The sequence below is a fragment of the Oxyura jamaicensis genome, chromosome 1, assembly GCF_011077185.1.
Source record: "Oxyura jamaicensis isolate SHBP4307 breed ruddy duck chromosome 1, BPBGC_Ojam_1.0, whole genome shotgun sequence".
NCBI lineage: Eukaryota > Metazoa > Chordata > Aves > Anseriformes > Anatidae > Oxyura > Oxyura jamaicensis.
This window is the reverse complement of record NC_048893.1, coordinates 66,529,864-66,540,882: the sequence shown is the minus strand read 5'-3', so window position 1 is coordinate 66,540,882 and position 11,019 is coordinate 66,529,864.

Genomic DNA, 11,019 nt, shown 5'->3' with positions numbered 1-11,019 from the left:
CCTTCCAACTCAGGATATTCTATGATTCTATGATTCTATGATTCTATTCATTTTATGGACTTCTTTTTTGGGGGTGAGGGCAATAACAGTCAATGCCTTTCTCCACTCTCCCTTAATCAGGATTTTTGCTTTCTTAAATGTCAGAAAAAAAATATTATTCTTTTTAAGATTTACACTCTTTATCTCATATTCAGAATTAAGAGTCAAAAAGATCTGATTGTAGTGAAATGGGATTTATCTGTTTGTTTGTCCTTTTACAACTATTAAGTGACTGAGGATGCTTCAAACTATACAGTAAGTGCAGTATGATTTTGCATTCAAAGCTGCCCCTCACTAAGAGCTTACAAAACAATGAAGATGAGTGATTTTACAGGGAGCACTTTTCAGAAATTAACAGATTTTTCCAAAGTTGTGAGTTGTGGTTTCTTAAAGATGTCATAAAAGTACTTAATGTTTTCTTTTTTCTTTTTCATTTTTCTTTCAAAAGCAAAATTTTAAGAAACACTGGGCCAATAACATACATGTCCAGTTCATACATATCAGGGTCTGATATTTCACTCCTCATTGTACTCACAAGCAGGCTTCAGAGAACACCAAAATTGCTTCTTCGGGGACCAAAGCACAACCTCTGCAGTGCATCAGTACTCTGGCACAGAGTATTGCTTCTTCAGGGACCAAAGTACATGCTCTAAAACACACTGCATCAGGACTCTGGCACACAGACTGTCCTTCAGCAGCAGAAAGTTTACAGTCATCCTGTTTTTCCTTTGCTTCCAGGCTGCTCAGATGAGGAGTGACCACCAAGGAACATTGCTCTTCAGTCTAGTACATTGAAGCATATGGGCCTGACCCACCTGAGGAACTGCCATGCTCCATGAACCAAAAGGAGAAATAAAAGGAAAATCCCCATCTGACAAGACCTCAGACTCTGTGAGACCAAGCTTAACTTCATCCTGCGTGAGTACTGAAAGGTGCATTATATAGAAATGATGTATCTCTTCTATCAGTTCACTAATATTCACACTAGGCATGCTTAAAAGTTACAATACGAGCATTGGCAAAATCACTAAGTTCGTGTAGGACATAACGGGAAGACACACCTATACACAGCTGTCATCACATACATAATCAGTAAAATATTTCCATTCATCTCATACCATTAATATCAAAAGCTAGAAGGAATGAATCCACAAAAATATTTACAATAGAAATGCTTTTGTAAAGATTAGACTAGCAGCCCAAGATTAAAGGATTGCAATTTAAACCTTAGAGATACACCTAGAGATTTATCAGTGTGACAAAGCACACTTCCTAATGGTTTATGACATTAAAATTATTTTTACGCATTTTCTTCAGAATACGCAGAAATATTTTCTTTTGGCATCAGAGACAACTTGCAGAATAAATCACCTTCTCATGACAAAATTCTAGTTTTCTCTATGCTTAATTCATTTAGAAACTATTGTTTCAGCAATACACTTCAGGAAACTGTATTTGAATGCAACTTTTTGATTTTCCAACAGATGACCATATCCTAGCATCTTTGGGCTAGACAAAAAGAAAAGTGGGTGGGTAGCTCAACGACTGGATGAAGAACAAGGCTGAGGTCAGCCTCACATCCTATGCAAACTGCCCCTGGGTTTCCTAAGACAGCACTTAGTAGTTCCTTGTCCCTCACCTGAGGACCTGAGCCTCCTTTTTGTCCTTCTGCCCAAAAGTGCAGCTGTGAGAACAGGGGAGGTACCAGCAGACAGCTGATCAGGGCCCTTTGTGGGATGGCGGCAGTAGCCTGGCCATCCCTGTAATGAAGCCCTCCTACCTGTGAGTTCTCTAAGGACAAGTCTACTGTGTAAATGAAGGGCACTTATGCAGCTATACTTTAAAAAAAGAAGAAGAAGAAGAAGAAGAAGAAGAAGAAGTGCTATCTGCATCTGAAGAGGCCATTTTGACACTTAAGAGCAGAAGCAGCTCTGCTCTTCAGACCCACAGGTGCTAAATCTTGGTTTTAGAGAGGCAAAGGCAACTAAATTTCAATGTTTCCTTTCACCAACCTTTCCCGGGGGGGCAGCCAAGCAATCACAACAATCCAGGTGTTACCAAAACCCTTCTTTTATTAAATTAAGGATACAGCTGATGTCTCTGTGTCCCACCCCTAAAACTGGGCCCCTGCTGGAAGGTGCTGTCACACCTTTTGATCTCGACCGACACAGTGCTGCAAGTCAGTGGGACTGTTAATAGAAACTTCAGAAAATGCTTTTGAATCTCAGACAACTGGTCATGGGACTTTCATAATAAGAGATTACAAAAAAAAAAAAAAAAAAAATCAGTGAAGATCCATACATCCTCCAGAACTCCAGTGAATTTCATTTAAGCATTTCAGATGATTTTTCCTGTTCAGCTTTCTTGCACATTGATCTGAAAAGCTTGGCTATGGATCCAAGATTTGATTGAGATTCAGCTCTAGCACCCCATACTCACACTTGCAGTCTTCAAGGGGGTATTATTATCTATTTTTCATGATGCAGAAAAAAACACAATGTGTTTTTTCATGCCCCAAATAAGTGATAGTGCATTATTCTTTTGAAGAGTTTGCTCCCTAAGGAATAGGTTGAGTGAAGATTTTCCAGTCATATCCCAGACCTTCTTAAAATCACAGCAGATATAATCAGTTTTTGAAATGCCCTTTATACCTGTCAAACTAAATAAGATTACAGATTTGTCTGCTCACAAAAGTGTGATGTCATATAGTCCCATTTTCTGCAGTTCAAGTCATTATCTATCTTGTCTGACAGTGCAGCGTGCATGATCTGCAAGATCAATGTTGGGTTTGTTAAAGGAGAAAAAACAAATATGACGGTTCCTGAATTCTCAAATGGAAAAACAGAACCCAAGGTGCCATAAAATATAGCTGCCCGTGTAAGTTAACTAGAGACAGATCATTTCCTAACCAGTAAGAGGCAAGCAGTTCAAGGCAACTATCAGAAAGTACAACAGGAGAGGAGAGCATCTGAGGACCGTGGTGCTTCATTTACAGGCTGCTAAGCAAGATCAAAGCAGAGAGTGTGAGAGATCATTTTTGCACAGATAACTGGAGCTGCTCTTAACCTACCTCTCTAAGCATCACTAGATGTGCTTTAGAGGACTAACACTTCCCTCCACGACACTCTGGCACCGGATAAACCTTGCTCCAGGAGACAACTGACTGGCATAGAGCATCCCTGACAGTCACGACCTGCAGAGCTGTAACTTGGCCTATGGAAGACAATTGGAAAAACTAGATTCCAAAGCTAAGAGGCTGAAGTGCTTTTAACCAGAAGCTCTAAGCAGAAGAGTTTTTTCCATACATAGAAGAAATTAGAGGAGCCTGCAGCATTTCACTTTCAGATGAAGAACTCTCCATAGTGGGCCTGAATTGAAACCTTCAGACTGAAAATCACAAGGTTGTGAAGAATTCTGTATGGACCTAGCTGCCAGTTCTGATCATTGTGCAGAGCTCTGTTCTATCCTTTAAAATTCAGAATTTGCAATTGTTGCTGATTATGTCATATGTTATTCCCATATCAAGAGCACTCTTCCCTCATCTGGATACACCAAGGATGTTCTACACCAGCTGACCAGGTCTCAGACAAATAGCATTGTAAAATGTGTGTAAGATGTCAGTGAGCTTTCCACCATGGGAGAGGGAGAACAAGGGTAGGTCAAGAGTTCAATAGTCAAAACTCCCAGTCTTTAATGGGAAGGAGCACCTAGAAAAATGCCACTCTTACTTTGCTTAGTGCCCTTCAAATGTTCTGGGCTAATCATTTTAGGAAATGACAATTTTATGAATATCACTTATACGCATTTAATGGTATGAGTCAAGGGAGTGTTGATAGCTAGCTGACAAAATGAAAGGATAGGAAAAAGATTGAACTTGGAATAAAACTACCAAGATAATTAACTGCGGTAAAATTAATAACAGTTGGAAAATCTATCAGGATATAGCTACAATCAAGACAATGTTTTGTTTACAATCAAAAATAATGTTTAAAATTGAAATTATTTCTTAGAAATAAGTTATAAGCTCAAAACAGACACAGGCTGACTGGAAAACAATACAACTCACATTTTCCATTTTTAAAACAGACCTACTCTCCCTGGATAATTCCCAAAACATAAATCCCATTGTCTTTCTTCCTCCTGTGTTCTTTCAGTATGTGTTTGAAACAGGCATCTTCAGGAACTGCAACATCATGGTAATTTATTTGCATAGTTTTATAGCAGGTAAGAAGAGAGAAAGTATTAATCTGTTGCCCCAAAGCCCAACAAAGCCCAGAATAGAACAGGGGGGAAGCCCTGCTTTTTAATGTATAATGTGCACTGCGTCTGCCTTGGGGCAGAAGTCTGCCTCTGTTGTTTGATTTTTAACGAAGACCTCGCACGGGCCGGCTGCAACGAAGGCCCCTGGCAGGGAGACGGACAGAGCCAACCGCCAACCCCGACCCCCCCCCCCCCCCCCCCAATAACGCGGCGCCGAGCCGTTTGGTCAGAGCGGCAGCCCCAACCCCCACCCCGAGCAGGCAGGAGCTAAGCTCGTGCCGCCGCGGGCGAGGACGTGCTGAGGGCGGAGCCAGGGGTGGCAGCAGCCCACCCACCCCCTGGCGCTATGGAAGCAGTCCCTAGGGAGCGCCGCGACCCAAGGGCGCCGCCAACAGGACGCGCTGACAGGACCGGCTTGGCAGTTAGCGCAGGCAGTTAGGGGCGGTGCGGGGGGGGGGGGGGGGGGCAGGGAGGAGTGCGAGGAGGATGCTCTCCTCCCTTTCCCGCATCCCTTTCTCTTCCCCTCCTCTCCTCGAGGAACTCTGCCGCTTAGAACCTAGAATTCACCATGGTGGGCACCCATTGCAGCGGCCAGTCTGAGGCGGCAACCCAAACTGAGGAGATATGGCCTCTCTGGGCTCATGTGGGCACTCAGGTGGATCCCCTGAGGGGTGAAGTGGCAGTCCAGACTGGAGACTGCGTGGGGGCTCTGGAATCTGGAGGCCCCCCTGGGTCCTGAGGGAAGAGAGGGCCGTTGTGGGTGCAGGGACTGCAGCTCTGGGCTGCAGTGAGAAATCGGCAGCCTGAGAGGCTCCTGGGAGTCTCTGAGGGAGACGGATAGGAGGTGTAAACCTGCCCCTGCTGATGCCCAGCAGTCCCCTCCTGAGTCTCTACATGGGGTAGTATCTGACCCAGCTGCTTACCTACAGGACAGAGGGCTTGACTACCCACAAGAGGAAAGGGGCTGGACCCTCGTCTCAACTCAAAGCAGAAAGAGGCGTCTGCCTCCAACACCCATGGTGGTACCAACCCCCACGGTGTCCCTGGGTAATAGATTCAAAGCTCTCAGGCAGGAAAAGGTTGAGGGTCTGGACAGTTGGAACCCATGAAGCAAGCCCGAGAAGCATATCAAGATTGTGGGAAGCACCAAGCATAGGGAGCGGGGCCAGACGGGGCACTGCATCAAAACCAATGCCACAAAAAAAAAAGGGCAGAGAGTCTTAGTGACCAGAGACTCCTTGCTGGGGGGCACTGAGGCTCCTATTTGTCCCCTGGATAACCTCTCCAGAGAGGTGTGTTTTCTCCCTGGAGTGCATGTCAGAGACGTTAGGAAGGCTCTGCCACAGCTCATTAAACCGGAAGACTACTATCCTCTTATAGTCATTCAGGCTGGGACCTGGGAAGCTGTGACAAGAAAAATTAGTAATATTAAAAAGGACTTTGCATCCCTGGGAAGGTTGTTGAAGGGATCAGGGGTGCAGGTAGTGTTCTCCTCTGTCCTCCTGCTGGGTGACCGGGACCCAGAAAGAAGGAGGCGAATGGGACAGGCTGAGGGGGTGGTGTCTGGACTAAGGCTTTGGGTATTTTGATCTTGGGCAGCCCTTTGAGAAGTCGGGTATGTGGGCTGCTGACTAACTCCATCTCAGCAAGTGGGGCAAAAGTGTGTTGGGGAGCAAGCTCTCTGGGCTGATTACTAGGGCTTTAAACTAGGTTTGATGGGGGAAGGAAGGGGAGTTAGAAGTGACAAAGAAGGGCTGGGAGAAGTTGTCACTGCTGTCACTGTTGAAGACAGTAGGGAAAAACCTCTGAGTTGTCTCATAGGATTGTCCACGGGCTCCTCAGAAAAGGCAATGATCCTGATACCCCGTCTGGAATCTTATTCTTCTTCTCCAGGGGTATCTGTGCCTGCTGCTTCCCTAAAGTGTCTGTATACCAATGCACGAAGCATGGGAAATAAACAGGATGAGCTCGAGATCTGTGTTTGGTCACAGGGCCATGATCTCAATGCGATCACAGAGACGTGGTGGGACAGCTCGCATGACTGGAACGCTGTCATGGAGGGCTATATCCTCTTTAGGAAAGACAGGCTGGGGAAGCAAGGGGGTGGGGTTGCCCGTGAGGGAGCAATTAGAGTGTACCCAGCTCCACCTGGGGGAGGGTGAAGGACAAGTGGAGAGCTTGTGGGTGAGAAATAAGGGGTGGTCTGGTATGGGGGACACTGCTGTGGGGGTGTACTACAGGGCACCAAGTCAGGAGGAGGAGGTCGATGAGGGCTTCTACAAGCAGCTGGTAGTAGCCTCACAATCCTGGGCACTGGTTCTCATAGGAGACTTCCATTATCCAGACATCTGTTGGGTAAGCAACTCGGCCAGTCATGTGCAGTCCAAACGGTTCCTACAATGTGTTGAAGATAATTTTCTGACGCAGGTGGTGGAAGAGCCGACGAGGCAGGGGGTGCTTCTGGACCTTGTCCTTACCAACAGGGATGGGCTTGTTAGGTATGTGAATGTTGAGGGCAGCTTGGGATGCAGCGACCATGAGATGGTGGAGTTCAAGATGGAACTTGATGGAAGAAATAAGGCTAAAATCAGAATTGCTACCCTGGACTTTTGGAGAGACAACTTCAACCTCTTCTGGGACCTGCTTGGGGGTATCTCATGGGCTAGATTACTAGAAGGCAAGGGTGCTTGTGAGAGCTGGGCTACATTTAAACAGCACTTCTTCCAAGCTCAGGATCAGTTCATCCCTAACTGTAGGAAATTGGGGAAGGGGGACAGGAAACCTTCATGGATGAGCAAGGAGCTCATCAACAAGATCAAAAGGAAGATAAAGGTGTGATAAATGATTGTCCCAAATAGGATTATAATTAAAGTTTGTAATTTACTAAGCGAATAGAGGCAAGCAAACAGCGCTGAGTGCGCCGGGAGTATCTGCTCCACCAAGACGCACACCTGTTACATCAGGCGGCTGGTTTTTATGCTCTTAGACTAATACATATTCATCACTACTCCTAGAAAAGGCAGGGTTATTATAATTAGTTCCCAGAATCCGAAACCTCTCCTGGACGCATGCGTATTAGTCTCTGGTGGTCTCTCTGGGGGTTGCTCGTGCTGAAGGCTCATAGCCTTCCTCCCAGGCTTTGTCCTTCGGTCATCCTTCAACTCCCCCTTTCTCCTTATTTGGTGATCTCTTTGCCGGATATTTGGTGATCTCTTTGCTGGCTTGCGCAGCGTCCCATGCAAAAGTCTGCAGTTTCCTAAAAACTCCTTGGTTCTCCTATCTCCCAGACCCGAGTCTCAATGTTTGCCCTTTAAACCCTCTATTTACACAAATTGCTGGACCCTTCCTTTACATGATACAAGAACTATGTACACTAATCACTCTGTTTTTCTTAGATAGAAGGATATATTTCATCATGTGGCCCTAGCATTGTTCCCTATTGACACGAATCAAATTATCACATTTCACAAAGGTCTATGAAATATGGAAAAAGGGCCTGTCCTCTTGGGAGGAGTATAGAAGTGTTGTCAGGGCCTGCAGGGATGCAACTAGGAAGGCTAAAGCCCATCTAGAGATGAAGATTGCAAAAGAGATAAAGGATAATAAGAAGGTTTTTTTTTTTTTTTAAGTATGTAAACAGTAAAAGGAAGACTAGGGATAATGTGGGTCCCTTGCTGAATGATGGGGGTGTCCTGGTAGTGGGAGATGCTGAGAAGGCGGAGATACTGAATGCTTTCTTTGCTTCAAGAACTCCCCTCTGGGACTCCTGGACCCTGGAGGGAGGAAAAAGGGTCTGGAAAATAGAGATCTCCCTCCCTGGTTGATGAGGAATTGGTTCGGGAGTGTCTGAGTGGGATTAATGCACACAAATCCATGGGTCCCAATGGGATGCATCCATGTGTGCTGAGGGAGTTGGCAAAGGTGATCGCCAAACTGCTCTCTATCATCTTTGAAAGGTCCTGGGGAACAGGAGAGGTGCCTGAAGACTGGAGGATAGCCAGTGTCACTCCGGTCTTCAGGAAGGGCAATAAAGAGGATCCAGGAAACTACAGGCCAGTCAGTCTCACCTCTGTCCCTGGAAAGGTGTTGGAGCAGCTTGTTTTGGATGCCATCTCCAAGCAATTGGAAGAGAAGAAGGTTATGAGGAGTAGTCAGCACTGATTCACCAAGGGGAAGTCGTGCTTGACCAACCTCATTGCCTTCTATGATGGCATCACCAGCTGGGTAGATGGTGGGAGAGCAGAGGATGTCATCTACCTTGACTTTAGCAAATCTTTTGATACTGTCCCCCACAATATCCTGCTAGTAAAGCTGAGAAAGCGTTGGATAGATGAGTGGGCAGTAAGGTGGGTTGAGAACTGGCTGACTGGCCAAGCTCAGAGGGTGGTGATCGGTGGTGCAGAGTCCAACTGAAGACCTGTGACTAGTGGTGTTCCACAGGGGTCGGTGCTGGGTCCGGTCTTGTTTAACATCTTCATCGACAACCTTGATGAGGGAATATTGTCGGCCCTCAGCAAGTAGGCCAACGACACAAAGCTGGGAGGAGTGGCTGACATGCCAGAAGGCTGTGCTGCCATTCAGCGAGACCTGGACCAGCTGGAGAGATGGGCAGGAAGAAACCAAATGAGGTTTAATAAGAGCAAGTGTAGAGTCCTGCACCTGGGAAGGAACAACCACACGTATCAATACAGGCTGGGGGATGACCTGCTGGAGAGGAGCTCTGAGGAGAAGGACCTGGGGATCCTAGTAGACGAGAGGATGACCATGAGCCAGCAGTGTGCCCTGGTGGCCAAGAGGGCCAATGGGATCCTGGCGCGCATTAAAAGAAGTGTGGCCAGCAGGTTAAGGGAGATGATCCTCCCCCTCTACTCTGCCCTGGTCAGGCCTCACCTGGAGTACTGTGTCCAGTTCTGGGCTCCCTGGTACAAAAAAGACAGGGATCTCCTGGAAACAGTCCGGCGGAGGGCCACAAAGATGATACGGAGCCTGGAGCATCTTCCCTATGAAGAAAGGCTGAGAGACTTGGGTCTGTTCAGCCTGGAGAAAAGAAGACTGAGAGGGGATCTTATCAATGTTTATAAATACCTGAGGTGTGGGAGACAGAGGGATTTGGCCAATCTCTTTTCAGTGGTTTGTAGGGACAGGAGGACAAGGGGTAATGGCCACAAAATGAAGCACAGGAAGTTCCACACCAACATGCAAAAGAACTTCTTCACAGTGAGGGTGACAGAACAGGCTGCCGAGGGAGGTTGTGGAGTCTCCTTCTCTGAAGATATCCAAGGCCTGTCTGGATGCCTAGCTGGGCAGCCTGCTCTAAGGAACCTCCTTTGGCAGGGGGGGTGTACCCGATGATCTCTTGAGGTCCCTTCCAACCCCTACAATTCTGTGATTAGCAAAGCTCTATATAAATATGTCCTGTTTTGAACTGGGATGCCCTTCACCTATTTTCTTACAGACCTGAGCAATCCTGAACCACCCTGGCTCATCTGTATCTACAAATAGCACTTTAGGAGTTCTCAGATACACTTGACTAGGTAAAAGGGAATCTCTTAATTCCTGGTATTCAGTATGGACTTGGCTATTTTACAGTGCATTAACCATACAAAATGTTTTATTTATTTTGCTGTCAAAAAATGTATGGCCTGACAACTTTATTTCAACTTCACTTCAAACTGGCTTCACCCTTGCCATACTTTCTGACAGTATTAATCTCACAATCTGTATGTACCATAATATACATATTTCTGGCTGTTAAACTCTGGAGTGCAATTCCAATTTTCTTCCCTTACCCCTGTGAAGGATTTCATTTGAAACCATGAACTACAAGCTCACTTTCCATATTCATTAGTGATATCATATACCAGGTCACATTTTTTATACAAGCTCAGTCTTTTGTTTTACTAAAGAATTAAAATTGTGTATCTATTCAGGGTTAAAATGGTCATTCTTATATAATTCATAAAACCAAACCTTGTAGATATCTCCTTGCCTTTTCCTTCTTTGGAGGCAGAAGGGGAGCAAGGAAGGAATACTTTCAATGTTAAGTTTCAGGATTTTTATTTATGCTTGAATATTTAGTAGTTAGCTTCAGGGACTGATACTCTCCATGTTCCAGTCCTATTAGTGGGACAATATGAGGAATCATAGAAATGTAGAGTGAGAAACTCTGTAACGGAAAACCTAATTTCTGACTGAAATAACATATGCAGAGTTCCTGAACAAAGATGTCCTTCCAACAAACTTGATATTGTAACTTCTAGCATTTCTCTGCCAAAATGATTATGACAGCAGAAATTTCAAACATATCATGACAAAAGTCTTCTTTTTCCCTGTCCTAGTTGCCATTATTAGCTTAAGGGTAAAATTTTTGAGAGAGCTGAAGCAAAAATCTAAAATAATTCATAATCTAACAATACACACTGATGCTTTACAGTCATATTTGAGCAGGTAAGGGGGCACAACATCAACTTTGGCGAGATTATGGGCCCTGTGACAAAGCTTCACTGAAAACAATGGGGTTTAAATGGACCTAAGAACAAAAGCCATAGGTGCCCAGCTGATTTGGCACTTATATTCCTGTTTAAATTAAGACATTAATTCCCTAAATCCAGCACTCAATACTTTCTAGTGATTGCCCTCATAATAGAGTCAGTAGCAAAAAACCCACATCAGTGGCTTCTCTTCCATAAAAGGTCATTTGTCTTAGTTAAGAGCAACCTT